Source organism: Lissotriton helveticus, chromosome 1_1 (genome assembly GCF_964261635.1).
Source record: "Lissotriton helveticus chromosome 1_1, aLisHel1.1, whole genome shotgun sequence".
Taxonomy (NCBI): Eukaryota; Metazoa; Chordata; class Amphibia; order Caudata; family Salamandridae; genus Lissotriton; species Lissotriton helveticus.
The window spans coordinates 2,090,591,848-2,090,618,705 of record NC_136057.1 but is presented as its reverse complement, the minus strand read 5'-3'; the positions used below and the strand labels follow the sequence as shown (position 1 = coordinate 2,090,618,705).

General features: G+C 50.5%; 1 pseudogene; it reads right to left on the bottom strand.

Moving 5' to 3' along the window:
* Nucleotides 1-3,224: 3,224 nt before the first annotated feature.
* The window catches only part of LOC144766604 (vitellogenin-A2-like), a 70,387-nt pseudogene continuing 46,753 nt past the window's right edge, over nt 3,225-26,858 (bottom strand).

The following is a 26,858-nucleotide window of genomic DNA, read 5'->3' as shown; positions in this document are numbered from 1 at the left end:
AGGCCCCAAAGAGTGGACATTCCTGAGGAGAATGCAGATGCACCACCCAATTTTGAAGTACAGTATCGTTTTTTTTAACAGTCATATTAACTAAGAGAACTGGGTGATTGGGTTCACTCCCCAACCTAGAACACAGAACATTTAGGTATCTGATAAATTGCGTCTTGGGGCATAAGGACTGTTTACAATGCATTTATATGTTCTCTGTAATACTCATTCCTTTGTTTCCAGATTGATGGCAAATGATGTGCTTCTGCTTATTGCCAAGATGACTGTTGGCTTTGTGTTGTAGTGTTTGTCTTTGACAAACCTTCCCCCAAATCCCATTACCCATCAATTCATCAAACCCCTAACCCTCTTACCCTGAATTTTGTGATTTATTGAGGGTGAATTACACCATCAATGAATCACACAGTTGGTGGAGCGGATGTGGTGAAAGCAGCACCAACTTACTTCTAAGCAGTAGCACACACCAGCCCATTCTCAACCCCGCATTGAAAATATTCATATATTCTAGATATAGAATTAACCATGGGGGTGAACTCCACTCTGCTCATGGAGTTTGCAGAGTTTTCTGCCCTCTGTGTTGCGTGGATCTCGCAGAGTTTTTTTGCTAGTTCGGGCTCGTCAACAATAAGTTGGTGAGCACGAGCGAACAAAATACACCTCCCGGAGAGATTTTTCCTCCCTTGTACTCATCAATGTTTAGTTGGCAAGCGCAAGTGAGGAAAATCAACCTCCCTGTGAGATTTCTCAACTTGGGCAGTAGGATTTCTCAATGCGAGTGGTCGAGGATGCTCTCGACCGCTTGCATTGAGAAACCTTCCAATCGCTTTCAGAAAACCGACCCCAGCAGCAAAAAGTAAGCAGTGCCTTCTTGCACTGCACTTGGTTCCATTCACAAGTATTTTCTAGTGCGGGACAAACATGCAGCACTGAAAACACAGCGAACGGCACGACCCTAATGCACTCTGCCACCTGCGGAACTACACGTAGCACGGCAGAGTTTATTTGTCGTTACGCATAACTCGGCGAACTACGCCCAGGCTTATTCAGAATGAAGAACATCAGCTGTGAGCATCATCATTCAGGCCTTGTATTGCCTAACCATGCTTGCCTAACATAAGCTTGTCAGCTGCAGACTTTGGGTCCATTTTTCATAACTTGAGGATTTTACAAATAATACTATTTGCTCCAGATTAGCCAAATCTGACTAGTATTGCTATTTTCTCTATTTTAGCAGTCTCATTATGTCATCACGTAGTACTCAGGTGGTGTCAATTCTCTGTAAATTTTTGATAAATATATAAACCACTTAGTCAGTCTTTCTACTTCCATTTAGTTGCCTATGATGAATATTCAATGAATCATTCAGATAAATCCTCCAGTTGCAATTTACCTAGGTGGACTGGAGGTGGGACCTCGCTTGTGAAGTTGTGATGCCTCCCCTGTTATTGCTGCAGGCATATTCAGGTAAGACAGCTAGTATGGATGAAATTTAACTTAGTAAGAAATACATTAACTGCTACTGTTTTTTATCTAGATGGTTGTACACAATATAGGTCATCATGGCAGCTTTCCCCATAATGGTCAAGATTGTTAGAGAAGTATAAGCTTAGACTCTACAACTGAGTGCTACACTCTCTCTTACGTTACAAGCACATAAGCAGGCTGCAAAAAAATACTTGGAGACAGCAGTGCAAAGTAAAAGTCAAATAAAATATGTGTCATAAATGTAGGTAAAAGAAATGTGTCCCTTTATTTATTTACAAAGAAACCCACCCTTTCAACCCAAACAACATGCCCCCCCAAAAAACTGACCCAAGCCCCAAAACTCAAAATGTCCAAGAAAAAGCCTCTACAGTCCCAATTCCCTTCCCACCCTCTCCACCTATCCCCAATAAACAACAAACCCCTCCCACAAAACATGTGTTTTTTAAATGGCTAGAAGAGGGCATTATGGATGTCTGTCTGGAGCTGGCCCAGGCCCTGCTTCATTGGGGTGAACCAGCCCTCAATGGTGTTCAGCTGCTTCAGGATGCAGCACAGCAATGGCCTGTTGCCGGCGTGGTGAGGGTGGCAGCAGTTGGCTGGCGGCATCAATGGGATGGCCAGGAAGCTGGAGACTAAAGGGGGCTGGCTGCACTGTGGCCCGGCTGTTGTGGTTTAATTTCCTCCTCCTCCTCTTCCAGGACCACCAGCTGCAGGCATTCCAGCTGGATATGCTCCAGTCTCTGCCACCGCAAACTGGCCTCTATCTACTGCCTGCTGGGTGGTCTGGCTGGAGCAGCAGGAGCGGCTATTTTGAGGGAAACAAAAAAGACAATTTGTAAATAATGCTCTGTGCAAACAATTGTTTTAAATTACTGGGTGGCACAGCAGCAGTACATTGCTGGTCCTCTGGGGCAATTGGAATTTATTTGATGTGATTATGATTTGGAGAATTCAGAAGGCCAATTTCATGTTATATCCACACATGTTGCCAAACATAAAAAAGCACTACCTTTGTGGCATAAAAGTATTACCAGGCAGAGAATAACATCACATGTTTGAAAAAAACTGTGATTTGGTCATTATTTTTCATCTAAAGGCTTTTCAAGTGACTATAAACCGAGTCAAACATTTTGAGGTGAAGAATAAATGACTTTTCATTAATGAGTAGGGCATTATGCACTATATGGAGTACAAGTTGTGCGTGGTGCTACCCAGTGCCTCTGCTAGTTTGCTACTGTCTGCAGCTCTAGTTGAAAATTAGCTATTTTTAATTCCAATGACCCTGCCGTTTCGCAAATGCATTTCTCTTTCTACCCTGTTTCCAAAGAGGCAGATGAATATTAAATGAGATACTACATCAGTCACACACCTCCTGTATGAAATGTGGTTATTGATATATTATCCTGTCTGAAGTAAGTAGATGTTGAGGAGAATCTCTAATGGACTGCACTACAATTAAAGGAATAGGCTATATAGATTTTATTTGGCACATTCGTCACTGTGTATCTATTTACCAAACTTGATATCAAACTATGCACTTACTACCACTTTACACTGTGGCCTCGCCCGCCACCTCATATTTTCAAGAAATGTATTTGCTGGGCAGTAATCAAGGAAAGGAAGTTTAATTTTACTGTAGGTGGTAGGCTACATGGATTAGACAGGTATGTAGAGCTTTTTTTTATATGATAGAGGGGCCATTACGCGACCATCGATTCATCATCTTTCGCTTATTCAGTCATGGTACAATCTGAAAGGAAAAAATCGAACAAGTGTAAATTAAATCTGTTATGGAAAACCATAAAATATGTGCATGGAATCACTTCACATCGGTATTGCATTAAATGTGGCACATGTCACTACTGGATTTTCCAATTTGGTAGGCTGGGACAGAAGAACTTGGTAAAAAAATAAAGGACTGAAGTCAAAGAGGTAACTGAGTTTGGTAAAGGGACAACACACCAAGGGGTCGATCAGGATGGCGGACGGAAGAGCCACCGCGGCCCGTGAGTAGGCGGAAAAAGCCTTTTCCGTGTCCGCCTGCCGCGGATACTCCGTCCGCCATATCAGGATAGGAAAACGTGTCAAATTTCCGTCCGCGACGGAAAAGCACGCTCCGCCGGCCAACTACACACGACCACGCGGCGGACGGAACACATCCGGATGCTCCGCCGTACGCACTGATGTCTAAGACCGTCCCCCAAATCAAGATGGCGGAAAACACACATAAAACCGCAGCGGAAAAACAACCTGTCTTAACACGGCGGAATCCCCACAGCGAACATAGGTGACACAGCCGAGATACCCACCGCAAGCTGACCACCACCATGGACCCGGCGCTACATGCTTTCCCGATGCTCTTCGCGATCCACCACGTCCTAGTCATGGCCTACTATGGACGACGACGCAGGTAAGGTACAAACCATTGGCTGTCTGGAGGGGAATACCAGCAAGGGACGTGACGTAGGGAGGGGGAGTGTCATGTTACCGAAACCACTGATGAGAAGCATATACGAATACACATTTGCAGTACGCAAGCAGGAATGGCAACGACAGACCACGAGACTTGATAGACTACCTTTATTGTCCAAAATAGGGGTCAAATCACAGTGTATGCGTGAGCATGGGCAAAGTGGGCACCAGAGCAGGTACAACATAGCAGGCAACGAGAGGGCAGCATGCAGTATCAGAGCATCAACAGGGCATTGTGCAGTACAGAGCAGGTACATCAGAGCAGGTAACGAGAGGGCAGCATGCAGTATCAGAGCATCAACAGGGCATTGTGCAGTACAGAGCAGGTACATCATAGGCAGGTAACGAGAGGGCAGTATGCAGTATCAGAGCATCAACAGGGCATTGTAGAGTACAGAGCAGGTACATCATAGGCAGCTAACGAGAGGGCAGTATGCAGTATCAGAGCATCAACAGGGCATTGTGCAGTACAGAGCAGGTACATCACAGCAGGTAACGAGAGGGCAGCATGCAGTATCAGAGCATCAACAGGGCATTGTGCAGTACAGAGCAGGTACATCAGAGGCAGCACGTGAGAGGGCCAAAGTGCATCAACAGTCCATTGCACAGAACAGGCCCATCAGAGGCAGCACGTGAGAGGGGCAAAGTGCATCAACAGTCCATTGCACAGAACAGGCCCATCAGAGGCAGCACGTGAGAGGGCCAAAGTGCATCAACAGGCCATTGCACAGAACAGGCCCATCAGAGGCAGCACGTGAGAGGGCCAAAGTGCATCAACAGTCCATTGCACAGAACAGGCCCATCAGAGGCAGCACGTGAGAGGGCCAAAGTGCATCAACAGTCCATTGCACAGAACAGGCCCATCAGAGGCAGCACGTGAGAGGGCCAAAGTGCATCAACAGTCCATTGCACAGAACAGGCCCATCAGAGGCAGCACGTGAGAGGGCCAAAGTGCATCAACAGTCCATTGCACAGAACAGGCCCATCAGAGGCAGCACGTGAGAGGGCCAAAGTGCATCAACAGTCCATTGCACAGAACAGGCCCATCAGAGGCAGCACGTGAGAGGGGCAGTATGCAGTATCAGAGCATCAACAGGGCATTGTGCAGTACAGAGCAGGTACATCACAGCAGGTAACGAGAGGGCAGCATGCAGTATCAGAGCATCAACAGGGCATTGTGCAGTACAGAGCAGGTACATCACAGCAGGTAACGAGAGGGCAGCATGCAGTATCAGAGCATCAACAGGGCATTGTGCAGTACAGAGCAGGTACATCACAGCAGGTAACGAGAGGGCAGCATGCAGTATCAGAGCATCAACAGGGCATTGTGCATTACAGAGCAGGTACATCAGAGGCAGCACAACTACGTGTCCCTACCAACCCGTCACAGGGACCACAAGAGTGCCACGCAGTTCTCAATGGACACACCATGTGAAGTAACATTTGAGTGAAGTGTACAGCACCTCACATCACAGATTCAGGGGGACTGCGTGAACTACCTGCCTCGGACACACTGCCAGCACCAGCAACAGGAGTGTGAGACACAGCCACAGCCCGAGTGACACACACATGGGCCACGGACCCAGACACACTGGCAGCACCAGCAACAGGAGTGTGAGACACAGCCACAGCCCGAGTGACACACACATGGGCCACGGACCCAGACACACTGGCAGCACCAGCAACAGGAGTGTGAGACACAGCCACAGCCCGAGTGACACACACATGGGCCACGGACCCAGACACACTGGCAGCACCAGCAACAGGAGTGTGAGACACAGCCACAGCCCGAGTGACACACACATGGGCCACGGACCCAGACACACTGGCAGCACCAGCAACAGGAGTGTGAGACACAGCCACAGATGTAGTCACTGACACGTGAGCCACTGACCCAGACAGACTGCCAGCACCAGAAACAGGAGTGTGCAACACAGCCACAGATCTTCTAACTGACACGTGAGCCATAGACCCAGATACACTGCCAGGACCTGCAACAGGAGAGGGCACAACTGACACTGTGCCACCATCTGATACATGAGAGTCAACTGCACCAGCGCCACTGGGACAACTGAAATGATGAGCCACAGGGCTGTATGGGCCAGGAGGCAGGGTGGGCCTGGGAGCTGGGGATAGCTCACCTAGAGCCAAATCGGGGTTAGCAGGTGTCAATGGTGTGTGTCTGCGTTTCTTAGGGAGGTGTGAGTGCACCCTGGACAGGACAGGACTGCCAAGTGGTGGGGACTCCAAAGAATCACCACCCAGCATAGGTGGAGCAACTGCTGCCGGGGATCTGGTTTCGGGGGAGGTGCTGGAGCCTGCTTGTCGTTTGCTCTGTGCCTGCCGCCTGGACTCGGAATGATGTGTAATGGGGGATGCAACAACAGGGGACACCCTCCTCTGCTTCTGACTGGCCTGGATGGGAGTGGAGGTATGGGGGGACTCCGCCGCGGAGACATCAGTTTGGCGTTTAGTAGAAAACATCAGCCTCAGTGCAGCCAGGGGTGAAGTATGCCTGTCCTTGATAGCGCCATTGTCCATGCTAGATGCCTTGTCCGTAGGATGTGCCTTATCCTTAGGTGGAGTGTTGTCTCTGGATGTAGCCTGTGCCCTGCTCGCCGCCCTGTTCCTGCCAGCAGACTTGTCATCTGTGGTGCACCTGCCTCCAGCAGACACCTGCTCCCTGTGTGTGTCCCTGCCCTTGGGAGTGTTCCTATCCACTGCTGTGGGCCTGCTCTTGGGAGTCTCCCTGCTCTTAGTAGGTGCCTTAGTCTTCTCACTGTCCTTGGGAGTGTTCCTATCCACTGCTGTGGGCCTGCTCTTGGGAGTCTCCCTGCTCTTAGTAGGTGCCTTAGTCTTCTCACTGTCCTTGGGAGTGTTCCTATCCACTGCTGTGGGCCTGCTCTTGGGAGTCTCCCTGCTCTTAGTAGGTGCCTTAGTCTTCTCACTGTCCTTGGGAGTGTCCCTTACCTCTGCTGTGGGCCTGCTCTTGGGAGTCTCCCTGCTCTCAGTAGGTGCCTTAGTCTTCTCACTGTCCTTGGGAGTGTCCCTTACCTCTGCTGTGGGGCTGCTCTTGGGAGTCTCCCTGCTCTTAGTAGGTGCCTTTGTCTTCTGACTGGCCTTGTCCAAGGAACAGTCCATGGACATGTGAGTATCCCTTGCCTTCGGAGTACCTTTCGTGTTGAATGCCTGTGTAGCTCCGGAAGGCATGTCCCCCAACAACACTTGTGGATCCTGTGTGTGTACTCCAGTGCATCTGACGTCGTCTACGTGAACAGATTTAGCTGATCTAGGGGATGGGGTCTGTGCCCTGCGTGCCCTGACGTGCTGTCTGACGCTGCTTCTAGTGCAATAACCTGTATTTGAGTCCTGCTCTGAATAATCACTACCCCCTGAGACATCCAGCGGTGTAGATGGGGAAACAGAAGTAGCACCCTGTTCATTCGACTGTACTATTGCAGACGACACACTGCTTGCCAATGACTGCACTGTCCTGTGTAGACCTGCAAGATCGCCATGCATCCCTTCCATGAATGCCACCACCTGCCCCAACTTCCTATCATGGTCCTGGAAAGCATTTGTCATATTGGTCTGACCCACACACAGCTGTCGCAGCAGATCAACGGCCTCAGCACACAGTGCATTTTGGCTCACCGTGGCAGGGGCTGCGGTGCCTGCACCGAACGCCACTCTGCTCCCCCTACTCCTCCGGCCACGAACAATACATGGTGCAGTTGGCGGAAGTGTGGGCCCTGTGTGCTGTCTTCCGACAGAAGGTGATGAGTGCCCACTCCCAGTCTGTGACAACAGTGCAGGCTCACCAAGAGTGTCCGACGAGGAGGACGATGGTGTCTCCACATGCGAGTCCTCAGGGACGGTCCTGTCCCCCTCTCCGGCGCTGGCCTCCTCCGTGTCAGTCTGCGTGTGTGCGAAGTCTGAGCCGGACTCATTTCCTCGGCTACTCTCCACCGTCTGTGGCTGAGTGTCCTCTGTCAAAGCTGAAATGCACAGAAAAGATGTGTGAGTCATGGGCACACTCACGTACAGAAGGAACAGGATAGCCAAATCACATAGCAGACAAAGGTTCATGAGCCCTCATCCTGCACATGGCCCACCCCTACCAGTCATCCTCACATTTTCTGCCATGGGGCCATGGACCACTAGGGGATGTGCTTTAACACTCAACTACTAAGCAAGTGGCGTGTCAACATGGCGGACCTGGATGTCAAATGAGTACCACCCAATGGGACCAAAATGCCATCACAGGCATACATACGCAACACGGAACTCAATAGTGTGTCTGTGCACCAATACATGCATAGCACTCACAAGTTTCCTACACAGACAGTATGCTCACCGCTAGTTTGCTGTTGATCGGCACTCAGACGTTCGGCCAGTTCAGGATGCGTCACTGCAATGATACGGTGCATGAGAGGGGTCATGGAGCGTCGGGCCAGACGGGGCGTCCTTGGAATCAGGCCCAGTGTTACTTCCGCTACATTCTTGCTCAGCCTGGAAATGTCGTCCCAGCGTTTGTGGCAGTGTGTATGTCGTCTGTTGCACACCCCCAATGCCCGTACTTCCCGTGCTATGGTCCTCCACAGGTCCTTGCGAAGGTGCAGCTTGACCTACCATGATGGGAGACAAAAGGGTTTAAGTCAGTGGACAGGTGGCCTGTCACACACATAGGGGCAAGACGTTACTGTCAGCAGCCATGCAGAATCAGGAACATATGTCTAGCCCACACTACACAGCTAAGATATAAATAGGCCTGATCATTTGGCCCCCTCATGCACACCAACATGTCCCACACTGCACTTACCACCCGTCCCGGTGCGCCGTAGAGGCGTCCATAGTTGCGGAGTACACCGTCCACGAGGACATCAAGCTCCGCGGCGGTGAAGGGTCGAGACCGGATCTCTTTGCCACTCGACATGGCAAGATCACGGAGTATGGCACTAGAGCAGCAGTCGGTGGTCAGCTCAGCAGCAGCAGCAGCAGGTCGAGGTGATGGTCACAGGCAGCAGTCGGTGGTCAGCTCAGCAGCAGCAGCAGCAGGTCGAGGTGATGGTCACAGGCAGCACTGGTCCCCAGGGTAGGAAGTTTCATTTTGGCCAAGACACATATATAGGGCCCTCAGCACGTGTGAGTGGCATACGTCGCCAGCAATTGGTCAGCCCTGGAAGCGTGATCGTGAAATGGGCCAATGACTGGCCCTGTTGTTGCGGTGCACAGCTTCCGCTACTTGCGATTGGCCGTATGCGGCCAGCGTCCCTCTTCCCATTGGCTGCATGTGCAGGGACCGTCACGGGCACACATCGGCAACCGCACGTGCAAGCTTCAGGCACGGATGCTTGAGTTGCAACAATGTACTATCACTGGCGCCTCCATGGCGGTGCACGTACACAGCGGGGGAGGTGCAGGCCTATACACCCTGCAGATGTACTCAATGGACATGCCAGTTCATGACCCCCCTTACAGTCACCTTGCATCATCCACCGTACACCGGCCGGAGCGGCCGGCCCATGAACAACCGCCGTGCCCGGCCATGAACACAACCGCCATGGCCGGGCACGGCGGTTGTTCATGGCCGGGACCGGCGGTTGTTCATGGCCGGGCACGGCGGTTGTTCATGGCCGGGACCGGCGGTTGTTCATGGCCGGGACCGGCGGTTGTTCATGGCCGGGACCGGCGGTTGTTCATGGCCGGGACCGGCGGTTGTTCATGGCCGGGCACGGCGGTTGTTCATGGCCGGGACCGGCGGTTGTTCATGGCCGGGACCGGCGGTTGTTCATGGCCGGGCACGGCGGTTGTTCATGGCCGGGACCGGCGGTTGACTGTAAGGGGGGGTCATGAACTGGCATGTCCATTGAGTACATCTGCAGGGTGTATAGGCCTGCACCTCCCCCGCTGTGTACGTGCACCGCCATGGAGGCGCCAGTGATAGTACATTGTTGCAACTGAAGCATCCGTGCCTGAAGCTTGCACGTGCGGTTGCCGATGTGTGCCCGTGACGGTCCCTGCACATGCAGCCAATGGGAAGAGGGACGCAGGCCGCATATGGCCTTTGGGAAGTAGCGGAAGTTGAGCACCGCCATGGCGGCGCCAAATATGTGATCTTGTCAGACGCTGCACCGTGATGTGTTGTGTGCAGTTGCGTCATGAGGGATGTGAGCGTGATTGTGAAAGGTCATATGTCATACAATATAGCATGTGTGTCCATACAATGGACATCGGTCGGCACACAATGGGCAACAGATGTGCATTTGTACGTGTTGACGTCGGGTTTGACCCTACAGACGTTGTTACATCTTCACAACTACACAGTACATCACGGCTGTGTGGCCAATTAATGCATCTGTTGTCAGTTTCTTGTTGTGTCGAGGTGACTACAGTGGTGGTGGTACACATGCATTCCGTGTATGTGATTTATACGTTCTGTCACCATGCATGTCATTACCGTATGCACATCATCATTGGTGGTGGCATTTGTGCTTGATGACATGGCGTGTGTAAACTTATCGTTTGTGTGCATGCAGTTGCATGAGTGTCTGTGATGTGTCTACGATACATTAGGGTGACGACTGAAGTTTTGTCAGTAAGGTACACATGTGATGGAGTTGTACACGTATGCGTTGTTTGTAAGTTGACCTAAGTTACATCTCTCTCCCACACAGGAGGGCTCCAAATGTGCATCGCCCATACACTCTGCTGGAGGATATGGTAGACGAGGAGGTGATTCGGAAATTCAGGCTGGATCGACGTCGGTTGCTGGAGCTTGTGGCTCAATTGTCTCCTCATCTGCAGCCACGTAGAACGTATCCTGGCTCGTTTACACCCACTGCAAAGGTCATGGCGGTACTACATTTCTTCGCTACTGGCACATTTCAGTATACAGTTGGAGGTGCCGGGGGTATGTCACAGGCCATGTTCAGCACGGTTCTTCGGGATGTGTTAACAGCTATGATGCTGTACAAGGATGAGTACATACATTTCCCACGTCCGGAAGAGTTGCCAGCTGTCAAAGCTGGTTTCTATGCACTGGGCCACATACCTCACGTTGTGGGCTCAATTGATGGCACGCACATCGCGCTCATTCCACCACGGGCACGCGAACAAGTGTTCAGGAATCGCAAACACTTTCATTCGCTGAACGTGCAGGTGGTGTGCCTGGCGAGCAACATCATCTCCCATGTGTGTGCAAGATTTCCTGGATCCGCACATGACGCCCACATCATGCGAACCAGCAATGTCCCACGACTCATGGCAAATCTGCCACCCGGTCAAGCGTGGCTTGTTGGTGAGTGTGCAGTGGGGACTCTTGTGATCTCTGTGTTGCATGGGGTACCCACCATATCTTGTTCTGATGTTTGTCTCTGTCATCCCCCTACATAGGCGACTCGGCTTACCCAAACCGGCCCAGGCTCCTCAGTCCCCTACGTAATCCGAGGACGGCGGGTGAAATGCGGTACAATGAGGCACATGGAAGGACACGGAGAGTCATCGAACGTACCTTTGGACTGCTCAAGTCTAGGTTTCGGTGCCTCGATAAGACCGGAGGGGCCCTGCCTTACTCACCAGGAAAAGTATGCAAGATCGTGATTGCCTGCTGCATGCTCCACAACCTGGCAGTACGCAATGACATTGAACTGCTGTTGGACCCTGAAGACGAAGGAGTTCCTCGGCCTCCCATCCCACCCATGTCGACTGATGAGGATAGTGGTGAGGAGGAAGGTGTGGACCAGAGGCGCCAGCTCATTGATCGCTACTTCCCTTGAATGTGAGTATCTACCTCTAGTGGCGGTTGACAATGCCTCATGTATGTTTTCTGGTGTTGTGTGGATATGGGGTTAATCAGCTGGGTGTGGTTTGTGATGGTTGCACATGTGTGTCTTCATGTCTTTGGACATAGGAGTGTCCATGATGTGTGTGCTCCCATCCCATGCTTGTGTGATGGTTGTCGTTTGTGTAATGTTGCTGTGCATTGTGTTGTGATGTGTGTGAATCTCTTTAGTGACGTGTGTTTGCTGTCTCTGGTTTTCTCTAGGTCACTCCCGCAGCACCATGATCATGTGCGACTATGATCCCTGTACCTGTTTACGTCTGTATCTGATGGCAATCATGTGAATAAACATGGAGGCAAAACATCATTGTGTGAGTAAATGCAATTTATTGACAGGTTGTGCTTTTGTGCTGGTGAATATTTACAAGTAAGTGGGGGGGAGGGAGTTGGAGTTGAAGGTAATGGCAGATGAAATGTCCGTGCTGACACCACATTGGGGGGTGTCAGGCTAGTCCAGCAGACCAGTGGCAATGATTGTCTATGTGGGACAGGATGGTTTGCAGGGTGAATGTCTGGCACAGGCAGTGGCATTGTCAAGGTCGTCCCCTCTTGGAGCGTGTGCCTGGCGCTCCAACACTGCTCTCAGCCACTTCCTGCCTCGGCCGCCCCCTCCGTCTCGGACGTGGTACAGAGTCAGCTGGGAGGGCAGGTTGGTGATGGGCCACATCCGTCGCCAGGGGCTCAGGTGGTGGTGGCGGCGGTGGAGGCGGAGGTGACGGGGGAGGCGGAGGTGACGGTGGCGCTGACACACTTGGTGGAGGGGGGGGGGGTTGTTCCGGCCAACCCATTCCCTCCACATCGTTGCCTGCTGGCCCATGATCACCAACATCTGGCCAAGGATGCCAGAGATCTCGCGCAGGATGTTGGTGTTGTCCACTGAGTCCTGGTGAAAACGATCAGCGTTTGCCTGGGACCGGTCGTATGAGGCCTGGCACCTGGCAAGAGCTTGTAGGGACTGTGCCACTGGCTCGGGTAGCTGTCCCTCCTCTGACCGGCGGTGTGTGGCTCGCCTGATTGGCAGTTGTCCCGTTGCCTGTGTTTGTGGCCCACTCACCCTGCTTGTGTGTGGGGCCGTTGGACCAGCGTTGCGCGCTGGGTCATGCTGGGTGGCACCGGCAGGAGTCGTGGTGCTGGTGGTAGTGGTGGTAGTGGTGGTAGTGGTGGTACTGGTGGTGGTGGGGACTGTGCAGATCACAGAGACAGGTGCCGCGGGAGTCACACATGCGACGTTAGTCGGTCCCGGGAGTCCCTGTGAGCCAGATGGCCCTGGCTGCGTGCTTGGTCCCGCTCCATCCTCCGCCCCGGAGCTGCCTGTGTCGTTGTCAGCAGAGAGTCCTGTAGGTGTGGGAGGCGAGGCTGGCGGCCGGGTACTGCTTTCCCCAGTCAGTTGACGATCACCTGAGGGACAAGATCGAGCTGGTCAGTAATGTGGACAGTACATGGTTACATTGATTTGTAGACATTTCTGTTTCCTGTCGCACACACCCCACCCTCCACCACCACCACCACCACCACCCTCCCCGTGCACATGGGGGCCTGTTGGGAGTTGTAGTTTGGGCCTCTCACACACCCCACCCTCCACCACCACCACCACCACCACCCTCCCCGTGCACATGGGGGCCTGTTGGGAGTTGTAGTTTGGGCCTCTCACACACCCCACCCTCCACCACCACCACCACCACCACCCTCCCCGTGCACATGGGGGCCTGTTGGGAGTTGTAGTTTGGGCCTCTCACACACCCCACCCTCCACCACCACCACCACCACCACCCTCCCCGTGCACATGGGGGCCTGTTGGGAGTTGTAGTTTGGGCCTCTCACACACCCCACCCTCCACCACCACCATCACCACCACCACCCTCCCCGTGAACATGGGGGCCTGTTGGGAGCCATGGACATGTTAGTGTGTTGGTGTGAGACGTGCATGGGTTGGGGCGTGGGGGATGTTTATTCTCAGTTGTGTGAGCCTGACCATGTCGTGCTGATCGTGGTGCTTGGTTTGTACTCACCAGTCTCTTCTCCTTCGTCAAGGCCGTCTAGGCTCTCTGGGTGTAGTATCACCAGCACCTTCTCCTCCCAATCGGTGTAGGGTATGGGCTCCGGGGGTGTGCCACCGCCAGTAAGATTGGCTCTGGCGTGGTTTTTCGCTCGGATGCCCTTGACCCTGGTCTTAAGGTCATGCCACCGCCTCTGAATGTCGTGCTTGGTCCTCGGCACAGTCCCCGACGCATTCACCCGAGTGACGATCCTGTCCCACATGTGGTTCTTTTGCGCCACGGTCGTCTGCTGGACTTGGGCCCCGAAGATGTTGGGCTCCACACGGATAATTTCATCTACCATTACCCGCAACTCTGTCTCCGTGAATTTGGTTTTTTTTTTGGGTGCCATAGTGTGTGGTGCTCAGTGTGTGAGTTGAGTGAGTTGGGAGGTGCAGGTGTGTGGTGTGTGATGTGTAGGATTTGTGTGGTGGGTGTTTGTGTGGTAGGGTGGTGGGTGGGTGTCTTAGATGTGATTTTATGTGAGTTAGCAGTGTCTCGAATGGCCCTCTTGCTGGCAGCAATGCTGTGGTGCAAGGGATTGTGGTTGTGTGGGGGTGTCTTTTTGTAGTCGTGTCTCAATGGTTGTTGCAAGTCAGGTGGTAGGTGGGCGTGTTGACTTGTGTGCATTATTGGATAATTGGGACGTGTCATGGTGGCTTGTGCTTGGGGGGGGGGGGGGGCCTTGTCAATGTTCGTATGTTTGCTTAGGATTTGCGGTGCACTTTCATACATTTGTTAGGCGCTAGGGATGTTGTGCGTGTTGGCCTTCCGCACTGATGCTGTGGTTCTCGTAGCATTGTTTCCGCCGCGGACGTGGATGGCTGTGAGTTCCGTGGTACGGGCGGATTTATCCTAATTGCGGCCACGGAGTATTCTCAGGTATGGCGGTACATGTTTTATTTTCCGCGGTCATTTCCGTCCGCGGCAGTGGTTGTTCATTGGACTCCGTCCGCCGCGGACGGACTTGGTTGTGTTCCGTCCACCGCGGACGGTGTTGGTTGTGATCCGTCCGCCGCGGTCGGAGTTTCGTGACATGAATATCCTAATCCCAACCGCGGTTTCTCCGCGGCGCAGCCGGGAGTAAAATTTCCCCCACCATGGCGGACAGTACCCATTTCCGTCCGCCATCCTAATCTGCCCCCTAGTGTGTTTGGTTTGCAAGGCAATGAAAACATTGTAAATGCTGCATTTACTGAAGCAGACGCACATTACACAACCAACAATGTAGTCACAAATTGATTGAACCATACTGCTCTTCAGTCATAGTTGGCAGAAATGACATGGTTGAGGAGGGGGGATGATGAATGATAGGTAGGACAGATCTGGCTCACTTAAAAATACAGTGAGTCAAGGGAGTAGAACAAAGAATAAACATAAATAACCCCCACTTAAGAACCATAGCTTTGAATGATATTTATAACCATACATAAATCAAATAAGCAAAGTAGGTGAGCAGCATGCTCCTCAAGAAGAGCTGCCCTGCTTATTCATCCAAACTATCCTAATATGCATTCATCCTTTGATTGTAATTCACCCACAGCCACCATAATTAAGGTTTTCTTTCTCCCATCCAGTCTTTCATCAAAAATGTTCAATACATTATCCACCCATTTAATACCCTTTCTTCATCCTTTCCCCCATCCATCCCTTTACCCACACACGCGTCCTTTCACCCACCCACCCTTCATATGCCATTTCCTTTCTTTTAAGTTACCTTCCATTCTTTCATGTCTCCCTCTAGCCATCAAATCTCATTATGTGAGATTTTGCTGCATTGCAGATTGGAGAGGCCATAATAATTCAACTACCGCTATGGCTGGAAAAGCTGCAGGGGGTTCACTTCACGGGTATTTTTGATGATGACAAGCAACACCATGGCAATGGTTAGTGAGCATAGTTATTGCAAGAAATGATGTGACTTACCATTGCCTGTCCCTGCTGCCGTTTTTACCCCTTCAACTGGCTGATCTCCTTCTGCAGCGGCATTGGAGCCGGCATCACCGATGTTCTGTGCCGCTAGAATAAAACATTATACATAATTTAGATCCCAGATATGCACCCCAAATACAACTGCAATGCAGCACTACAGCTCAGTTAGCATGTCAGTTTCTTCCAAATATTACTTTGTGCATCTGACTCGTTGGTTCACAAAGTTAGACAAGCCAGGTGTGGCACAATGGTCAATGAAAGGCATATGTTGTTGGTTGGCAAATGTAATGAAGTCGGACCTGATACTTTTTTTTGAGGCTTGCTGCACTGGGGGAACTGCTGGTATACATTAACTATAAAAAAACAAGTCTGCAGCACACTACATTGGTCGGGGTGGGGATGGTCCATGATGACAATGGCCACTCTCTCATGAACTGAACTGTGTTAGAGCTAGGCATAAGCAGGTAAAGGAAAGCCTTCCCAACAAACATACATGACGATTTTTATTGAAAATACTAGCTTACCTGGGCCTGCCATCTGAATCTCCATGATAGAGAGCACCAACATTCCAATACCCCAAGGTTCTACCCTAAGAAGTCTACAACAATTATGAAAGGACTTATTGGGAACAGCAGAGCCCTTGGCAGTGGTGCTGGTGGTCAGCGCTGGCTGACCATCTTCTCGCAAACCCTCAGAAACATCCCTATTATGGTCCTTGGGTGCTGATGAAAGTAATTAAGAAGATAAATGAAAATAGATTACTTATTCAGATAATAATCTCAATGAAATGTTTTATGAAAAGCAAATGCATTCACATACTTCGCTAAAACAGATCACCTATAGTACTACTATTTTTGACTTGAGTCTATCGACTGTCACTAAATCCATATTCCTAATTTCCTTACCAAAAACTACATTTGGAACCAATGTATTGCAGAGAATGATCTTTGATTCTAATCCCATTTCTCAGCACCCTTGATGGACCACCTCTGTCTCCCTTTTTTGCAATGCATAGATGCATACTTCACACCACTGTGAGTTTTTTAAAATAACCTGGAACTGTACGAGCTCCATAAACAAACTCACAGAAAGAACACGCTACTCACTGATTCACTGCAATGGCTTCGTAATCAGAAAAAGCGAGAGCTGAGCACCTGCCTAGCAGAAACTAGAAACTGGAACAATAATATACCAGCGTAAACTAAACATAGCTTACCTCTGAGTGTGAGCAGCATGCTATTCGGAAAAAAAATATTCGCATAGTAGAACACAAACACAACAAATAATTTATACTTGCGTGCCCCGGAATATTGACGCCTAGCAAGTCGAGTAGGTTCTGTACCCGGCCTAGAATGTCCACCCAGCGGTGTGTCAGCTGCTGGGTGGTATGCCGAACCTGGCTGCTGTGCAGCACACACCGGTGCATCACCCCACAGTGCTGGCAACGCTCCTGCAGGGGGTAGCTGCTACTGGTACTGCCACCTGCTGCCAGCATATAGTGGAGGTGGTGCTGCACAAAACAAAACTAGTGCTGCAACCTCTTCCGCACCAAAGATCGCCTGGTGCTGCACACTGGGGCGGCAGCACCACCTGCAAGGAAGTCCTCCCTATGCCATTGCCCTGGGTGGGGTAAATTAGAAGGGAAAGTAAAGAAGAAAGAAATAAGGAGAGAAGTGGAAATAAAGTAAAAAAGTCACAAAAACAAGAAACAGCTTACACAAAAACAGAAAATGCACAAACACATAGACACACACTATTATAAAAAATAAAAATGAAGGGTAGAAAAGTAATAAAGGAGGAGGATTATAAAGATTAAAAACAGACAAAATTTAGGCCCAGCACCATAACAGAGAGCAGAAAAACAAGATGGACCTGCCCATGCAGACGGCGTGGGGCTGTTTGCTTGTGATTTACAACACAGGAACACACTTGCGAACCGCATAGTGCCGTTCAGGAGCGATTTTGGAGCATGCGGATGCACACCGCGTTTTCAATGCAATGCGAATGGGCGCTCTGGCAACCTCTGCCCACAAGATTTTTTTTACTCTGTGGAATTCAACGTAGTAGGACTCAGCGAACTCCGCTCACCCCTAGAAATAACCAACAGTTTTTAATGGCAATAAGTGTGCATGACATGCTGACAACATTACTGAAAAAGTGAAAGTGAAATGAGGAAATTAGCTCAATTTACTTGAGAGGTATTATGTTACGACTCTTATCACTGATTTACATGGAAGGGGTATTGATCCCTCCACAGTGAATTCTTGTTTGGGGATTATACTCAAAGGGTGATCCCCAAGCAGTGATCCACTACAATGGAGCCAGGTATTTGGTTTTGGGATGGGGGAATGCCCCCTTGGACATGGGCTATTGCTCCCATCCAAGAGCAAAACAGTCTTTGTGACCCTTGCCCCTTGTGGAAAGGGTGAGGAGTTTTCTCCTAATCTGCCTTCTGTAAATGGTGTCAAGCACACTAGATGTCAAGGTTTCCATACAAAAAGAACAGTGCTGGCCCATCCTGTTATAGGGTAATGCTCCCACCCCAGAAGGAGCATACAGTCTTTCTATCACCTGCGCGGGGATTATTGGAGGTGTGCCACACTTTTGTCACAGAATGTTAGCTCTCTAGATGCTCATAGGAACTCTGTGCTATAACTGCAGTAGGACACTGGGTGATAAAGTGGCAGGCAGTTGCTAGTGTTAAAACTAGGTTTTACTAAGCATTCCAGACAGTTTGCCCGACATTGATGTGGATATTTCAGATTTCATAGACAATGTGTCCTCATTTTAGCTTGCTAGAGCACTAACTGTAATTTCCATGACAAAATGAGGAACCTCATTTTGTTCATTTCTAAAAAAAATGCTTTCAGTTTTACAGATTTGATTCCATCAAGATGACACTCAGTTGTGATACATTTCTGTCCCAAACACAGATGATACATTTCTGTCCCAAACACAGAATATTATTGCTCTCATTGTTTCGTAAAACTACAATAGAGAACTTCGGAATCAACTAACAGGCACTGCTGCTTCTGTTAGAAGTATGTGTTTTACTCAGGATATCAGTCTTTATTCTTACATAAATGAAGAAGATAATGTGAATTTATAGAAGATGTGTTCCTGCTATAGCTTCTGGAGCACATTTCATAACCTCATGATATTAATGAGAAAAAGAGTTTTCGCTCACACATAGTTCAACAGATGGTCAGCATTTTTTACATGAAGAACTCAACAGAATTCCTATAATAAATATAATACCACCAACAAATAAGTTATATTGTGATTAAAATCCGTTCTCATCCTCATAAACTGCTGCTCATTACAATGCACTTCAATATAGACCAGGTCCATGAGTTCTGTATTAGCCGCAACAACATGTTTCCCATGTTGTAGCCTGCCAATCAAGGGAGGATCTGTTTAGATGCCCCCACACTCACATGCCCTTCTGGGGGGTCAGGTTTCATTTCAGGGCGCGGGGACCATGTGCTTAAGTCCTGTAGAGGCTGCCACAACACTTTCTTGATGTCGTTAAAAGCAATCTGGATTGACTAGTCCCCTTTATAATGGACATTCAGAAGATATCTGCATATCAACGGTCCAGATATACCTAACTTTAAAACCCCTACATGCCCAACCTGAGTCCCTTTTTAAACACGAATTCCCAAACAGCTGAATGGATTTACAACAAATCACTGAAAGAATGATTTTTGTGTAAAGTTCTAACTTTACAAAATTTGTACCTAATGTCCTGTTATGTTATTTTTAATTACAGCGCACTTGAATCACCCCAGGAGGTGTATCTCAGTGCAGCAGCAGTTCATAGACAAGAGAAGGCAGCTAAGTTAAAACAGTGTTGTCTTAAGTGCTTTACTAATATGGAGGTGACCAGAACATTTGTTAATGTGAAACAGAAGTTAGTTCAATTAGACTAGGGCTAGGTAAAAGAACAACCAGCCCCCAGATCGGAACTTTATGACCTGTGGAACCCTAGATCTTAGGAGTCTGGAAGGGTGATAATAAATTAGCCTCGAAGCTAAATAGCTGGGACCTTTTCCTGTGAGGGCTGTATGTGTGAGGCAACACATTTTTCAAAACAATTATTTCCCAGACCAGTAACCAGTGTAGGGAATGCAAGAGGGGAGATGCTGCCACCCTGGATGGAAGATTGCAAATGTGGCAAGCTGAGGTATTCTGCACTGCTTGTAGTTTTGATGGCAAGGTCTCATTTGCCGAGGCCAATAGGGCGTTTCCATTGTTAAGTCGGCTAACAACAAGAACCTGAACCCCTGTTTTCCTTGCTGTAAGTGGGAGGAGTGTAAAGACTCAACATGCGTTTTGTCTACAAACAGTAGTCTGTAATTAATAGAGCCTACTCTTTCATAGTAAGGGGTTGGTCAAGACTATCTTCCAGGTTCTCGACTACTCATTTGGGCATAGGAGCTGTGCCAAGTTCAGAAAGCCACCAATCAGAGGTCCATAACTGTTAAAGAGTAAGGGGCTGAAACAGGAGCCCTGGGCCTCCACATGTCCAGCAGCATGGCTTGCATAAACCCAAAAGTATTGTTTTTGGTTCTATTGGACAGTCAGTGTAGCTCTGTTCTGTACATTCCAATCTCCTGCAGTGTAATGAGTAACCTAGGATGAGAAACAGTATCATATGTAGTGTTAAAGTCCAGCAGCACCAGAATGGATGGTAGGTTCGCATCTAGAGAGCTACTAATATGGTCGGTGACTGCAATCAAAGCTGTCTCTGTACTGTGTGATGCTCTGAAACTAAATTGGGACAGGCCAGAATCTTATTGACCTCTATAAACTATGCGAGTTGTTTATTTATTAATCCTTCCAAAACCTTGACCAATTAAGGAAGCAGCGAGATTCCTGGTGGTGGCCGATAGATTAAATAAGAAACAGTTGGGCGTGGCCAAGATGGCGGCGTGAGCTGACGTTTTTTCTTGAAGCTCCTCTCCCACCAAGCCCAACAGCACTTTCATTGGCGCACATGGGGCTCCAATCCCCCGCCGAGGCCTTCTGAGCTGTCGGCCATCCAAGGCAGAGAGTTCTGGTCTGCCTTGTATGCCGGTTGCAGTCTGCTGTGGTGATCCTGCTGGACCTGCAGCTCCGGTGTTGGGGATGAGAGGAGGCCAGACCGGTGGCGAGGTTGCCTGGGAGCTGTACGGGGTTTCAGAGCTGCAACACTTTCACTGGCGGGCCCCCGGGGGTGCCCCGCTGCTGGCGTTTCCTGTGGGCCTCGGTATAGGCCCAGGCACCGGTGACCCGCTTCGTTTGCTGACTGGGCCTCGCCTTGTCCTTGGGGAGTGGCTGACCCATCCCGAGACTCTACGCAGGGCCGGGGTCTCGCTGGGCCTCCGGAGTTGACACGCTGAGGTGAGGAGAACGCTCCTGGGGGCCGTGGGCGGTGAAGTGCCCGGATGGTTGGCAGCAGCTGGGAGGGGGACTGCTGATCACCCCGAGACTATGGCGGGGAAGGAGGAGTGCCTGACCTGCCATGCGGCCAGCCCCCAGCCTGCACAGACGCTAAGGGCCCGGCTGCAGGCCTGCTTGCCTGGCTGCCCGTGACAGCCGGCAATGTGACCTGTGCCGACAGGAGCATCCATGCACCTCTGGGGGCTCACGTCCAGTCCCTTGAGGGGATAGAGTCCTGTACCACAGCAATTAAGTGCAAGGGAGAGAGCGCAAGGAGGGGTGAGTGCTCCCTGAGTTGGTCTCCAGTCCTACTGGGGCCCCTGCCATGCAAACACTCGGATGAAGGCTTGCTGGGGGACAGCGGAGCGCGTCTATGTCTAGGACTCTGCCAGCAGTGGTGTTCAGCATGCGTGGTGGCGGGCTAGGCCTGGCCCCTTATTACTGGTTCCTCACAAGTTGGAGTGGGGTGATCTGTATCGTACTGTGCTCGGGCAGTGCAGGGGGTCGCGGGGGAGATACATGAGGGGCTGGGCCTGGATCAAGGGACATCTACTCACCGCCGTCAGCGGGACTCAGTCTTCCCTGGGGGTGTGTGGACTGCCCAGTTTCTGTTGCCATCTGCAGTAAATATCGCTGAGTGGGCCTCACCCCTGTAACGAGAATGCAGCACAGCCAGCACAGAGCAGCGAGCCAGCGGTCCTTCTCCTGGGGGTCGAGGGGGCCCCCACTCCACCGCCAGTCGCGTGGCGGCGGCGTCTCCCTCCTTGGTGGCCCTACACATTGCTCGGTCAGCCAGTCCTGCTTCCTCCAAGATGGCTGCTGCCAAAAGCAAAAAGGACAGATCGGTGTGGGGCCTTCTACCGAAAGCGCAAGGGGAAGGCCAGAGCACTAGCGTGCTGCCCGCGGGAGAGGGAGTGTTTGGAGTCTCTGTTTGCCTCACAAAGGGAGTTTATTCTGGCCATTAAAACAGACCTGCAGACAGACCTCCTGGATGTTTGGAGAGATGTGGACACGGTGGGAGAGCGGGTTGCCGCCCTGGAGGATTCTGCGACTATGAGGGATGAGGAGATCGTTGTCCATCAACCGGAGATCCTGCGGCTATGGGATCAGCAGTTAGACTTTCAAACATACTGCAAAGACCTAGAGAATAGGTCTCGGGGGAACAATATTCGGATCCAAACGGTTCCAACGGAGAAGGAGATAAACTTGCAGGCTGTGTGCAGGACCTCTTTCGTGCAATTATGAGCACCTCGGCTGAGTCTGCAGTCAAGATAGACTGCAGCCACTGGGTGCGTCTTCCTCGGCAGTCGATTCGTCCACCTGCCGACATCTTGATCTGTGTCCATAGTTATACTGTGATGGAAGACATCGTCAAAGCTGCTCGCTCCAGGCAGTCCCTCCTATTCCAGGATCACAACCCTCAGCTCTTTCAGGGCTTAGTGGCCAGCACCCTCCAGAAGAGACAAGACTTTTGCCCCATCACGAATCACCTTCACTCACAAAATATTTCTTTTGCCTTTTGTCTCCTCTTCCATCTAGATGGGAAGGTGCACCAAATCCCCTCACTGTCCGGCGCTTGTAGGGTGCTGAAGCTGTCTCTCGAAGACCTGCCTTCTCAGCAGGATGCCTCGGGGCAGGCTTCGTGGGGGCCCGTGGGTCGCGGGCCCCTAGGCGGCTTTAACCTAGATCACCTCCATCCTGACATGGCCACCATCATAAAAGAGTGGTCTGCTGTACTTCGGTCTCTGGTTTGCTTGAGGGGGGAGTTCTGAACACCAACAATTGAGTGTAAAGCCCATTGGAGTCCCCAGCATCTTTGTGTGGGTCCGACGGGGCGGGAGTGGAGGGATGGTTTTGCTTCGCTATGGAGATGTCCCTCATTCCTCTGGTGGTCCCCTACGACTAGTTTCCTACTTACGAGATGGACTTTGTGTTGTTTCCTTGTTATGGGATGTGTTTGACACTGGTTTACTATTTCGGGACTTGTTCTTCTTTTGGGTCGAAGGAGATACTCTCTCAGGTGAGCTTTATCTTTCATGCTTCTGTACCATAATGCACTTGAATGCTTACACCTCCGGGGCCCCTCCTGTGTCTTGCCTCACAGTGCACTCCTAGCAGCCCTAGCTTCAGCTATAGAGGGTTAGTTTTGCACAGATGGAAGTCAAAGTAGTTAGCCTTAATGTTCGGGCCTAAATAACCGTACTAAGCGGAAGGCAGTCCTCTCCCTGCTGGAACACTCAGGTGGTGACATATGTCGCCTCCAGGAGACTCATCTTCTCCGTAGCAATACTCACCGCATGAAATATGGTGAATTTTCCTTGCAGTTTTGGTCCTCGGGAAAAAGTAAACGGGGCTGGGTAACTATCCTACTCTCAAAGCTCTTTAGGGGTTTGTGGTGGGTCAGGTTGCAGAGATCAAGGGACGCCCACCTCCTAGCACTGCGGTTCTGCATAGGGTCCTCTCACATCACTATAGCCTCAATCTATTCCCCAAAAGATCACCCAGAGAACTTCCTGCTGGATGCACTTGCTGACGTCCTACACTCACCCGTCTCCATGGTGGTGGTGGGGGCAATTTCAATTCTGTAATGGATACTGGGCTGGAATGTTCTAGCTCGCAGTTCGGGGGGGCCGGGGCCATCTCAGTGAGTGGTAGTGAGTGGCTTAGTGATGAGGGGATCAGACGCCTGGCGCTGCTTACACTCCGATGTACATGACTACTCCTATCACTCTGCGGTCCATAAGACATAAGCCCGTCTAGATCACTTCCTTGTCACCCAGACCGATTGGGCATGTACCGCAGACTCCACTATTGAGACCTGCTCCCTTTCAGACCATGTACATATCACCCAGACCCTGTGCTTCCCTTCCACACTGTCACCTGCATCACATTGGCACCTACATGATTCACTGCTTCAGTCTCTGACGGTGGTGGACGACGTATGGCATTGCCTGACCGACTATCTTGCAATTAGCGACAATGGCTCTACACCACTGTCTTCGGTATGGGAGCCACTCAATTTGGTCGCGAGAGGGGCCTTTATCGCCAAAGCCGCTTATGAAAACAAGATTAGACTGGCTAAATGTGCAGGAATAGAAGCCAAAGTAAAAGAGCTGGAAGCCATTCATAAACGTACCAGCGTCCCCAGAGTTCTGCCCCAGCTAGAGAAGGAGCGACTTCAGCTGAAACGCTTATATTTTGATTGGGCCGAATATGCTATGGTCTGGCTGAAGCATAAATACTATGTAGGCTCCAATAAAGGTGGCAGCATGTTGGCCCACTGTCTCCGCAGCCCACTGCTGCCCAGGTGATTAAGGCAATACGGGGAGAGAACTGGTCCGTGATCACAGACGATGCAGGGATAGTGGCGGCCTTTCGATCTTTTTACGGGACCCTATACTCGGCCGACTACTCCATCCTGCCTGACCCTAGTGAGTACCTCCTAAACGCGGCTGGCACTTCACTCCCGCCCCAAGAGGCAGAGGGGTTGGAGGCCCCCATACGTACAGAGAAGGTGATTTCTGCCATCGCCCGACTGAAGGCCCTTAAAGCCCTGACAGTTTCAGCGCTCTCTTCTATAAAACCTACTGTACCAAGTTAGCCCCGCTGCTCACCCGATTATTTAATTCCTTCGCGGACACGGCTCTCTCACGGCGTCCATGCTGCAAGCCACTATACCAGTCATACCCAAACCAGAGAAAGATCTGGAGCTTTGTAGCTCCTACCAACCTATCTCCCTGCTGAATATTGATGTGAAGCTTTTTTCTAACATCCTGGCCCACAGATTGAATCCCCTCATGCCCGGTCTGGTTGACGCAGACCAGTCTGGCTTTATCCCAGGTCGGCAGTGCAGAGATAACACTAAAAGTGTCTGCCACCTAATCAATAAAGTGCATTGCTCAACAGAAAGCGGAAAAGGCTTTAGACTGTGTCCACTGGCGGTCAGGGCAGATGGACTGCTCTTGAGCGATATACCGGTGGGGAGGGGTACCAGGCAGGGCTGCCCTCTCTCCCCCCTACTTTTAGCTTACATATGGAGCCATCCACCCAACAACTCCGGAACAACCCGCTGGTGCCGGGCATCCCATTTGGATCAGATCACCATCTCATCAGCCTCTATGCTTATGATGCCACCTTCTCAGTGGCCCGACCCCTGACGTCGCTGCTGGCAATCATGGATGACCTGCAGGCCTTTAGCCAGGTCTCTGGCTTTAAAATAAACATGCAGAAGTCTTAAGTGCTCAATCTCACCGCTGCACAATCGACGGTCGATGCCTTCCAGGCCAGCTTTGCTTTCGACTGGATGGAGGAGGGTATAACTTAGCTCAGGCTGGTTCTCTACAAAAATCTTACTAAAACGGCGGAGTTGAACTATGCAACGCACCTCTCTCACATCCGCAAAGATCTGGCCCAATGGCGGCGCTTGCCTCTGACGTGGTTCGGGAGGCTGGCTGCTATAAAAATGAATGTACTACCCCTCTCCTTATATTGCTTTCAAACACTTCCCCTACAGTTCCCATCACATTTGCTTCAGCAAATGCAAACTGACACTGAACGTTTTGTATGGGGCCTGATCTCTCCTTGGCTGCAGAGGACCCTGCTGCGACGCCCAAAGAAAGAGGTTGTCCTTGCCCTGCCCAACATTACATGCTACTTTCAAGCCTCTCTACTGTGATACCTCATTGTTAGACCTGACATCATTGGCGTGAGTCTCCCTTCCATTTTTGATGGTTTGCCTCCTCAGTTTTTATATGTTTTTGCTGGATTTATGCTTTGGGCACTGTGCCACTGCTAATCATTTCCACAGTGCAAGTGCTCCCTATTTTAAATTGATGTACTAATTGGTTAGTCCATGATTGGGTTATTTGATGTATCTGTCAGCCCCTAGTACAGTGCAACATGTGTGTCCAGGGCTTGTAAATCAAATGCTGCTGGTGGGCTTGCAGCACTGGTTGTGCCGCCCACAGAAGCAGCTTGTAAAATGTGTCTCAGGGTTGCCATTGCAAGGCATATGTGCAATCTAGCACTGCCATGTCGACTTGGCCAAGTGCACCCACTTGCCAGTCCCTAAACCTTCCCTTTGCTTCATATTAGACACCCCTATGGCAGGCCCAAGGGCAGGGTGTATTGTAAGTATAAGGTACGACATGCTCTGATGTGTGTAGCATGCTCTAATAGTGAATTACAGCCATTGTCAAGTTTCACTTTTGAAGGCTACCTGTTCTCAATAGGTTAGAATGGGCAGTTAGATTATTACATTCGTATAATCCTAACTGACTCAGGGAACACAGTAGAAATTCGAGTTTAGTATACTTGAACTCAGAATAATAAAATACATCTTTTACTAAAGTTTATTTTAATATTCTGTGTTTGCAAATACCACTTTTAGAAAGTAGGTATTTGCTTGCCTAACCATTTGAGCCTGCCTTTGCTGGGTTGTGTATTCCTTGTCTGCGTTTGTGTGTGGCAGGGCTGGGGGATTCCAGGAGACAGGCTGGGGCAGCCCAGTGGTGAATAGAGAGATCTGCATCTAGATGGGAGGGAGGAGTTGCACCTGGGACTTGAATAGGGCTGGGCCTTCCCTCTACAATGCTGATTCCACCCCCTGTGGCTTGTCTGATGTCTCTGCCCTGCACTGTGAAAGGAGAGGAGGAATC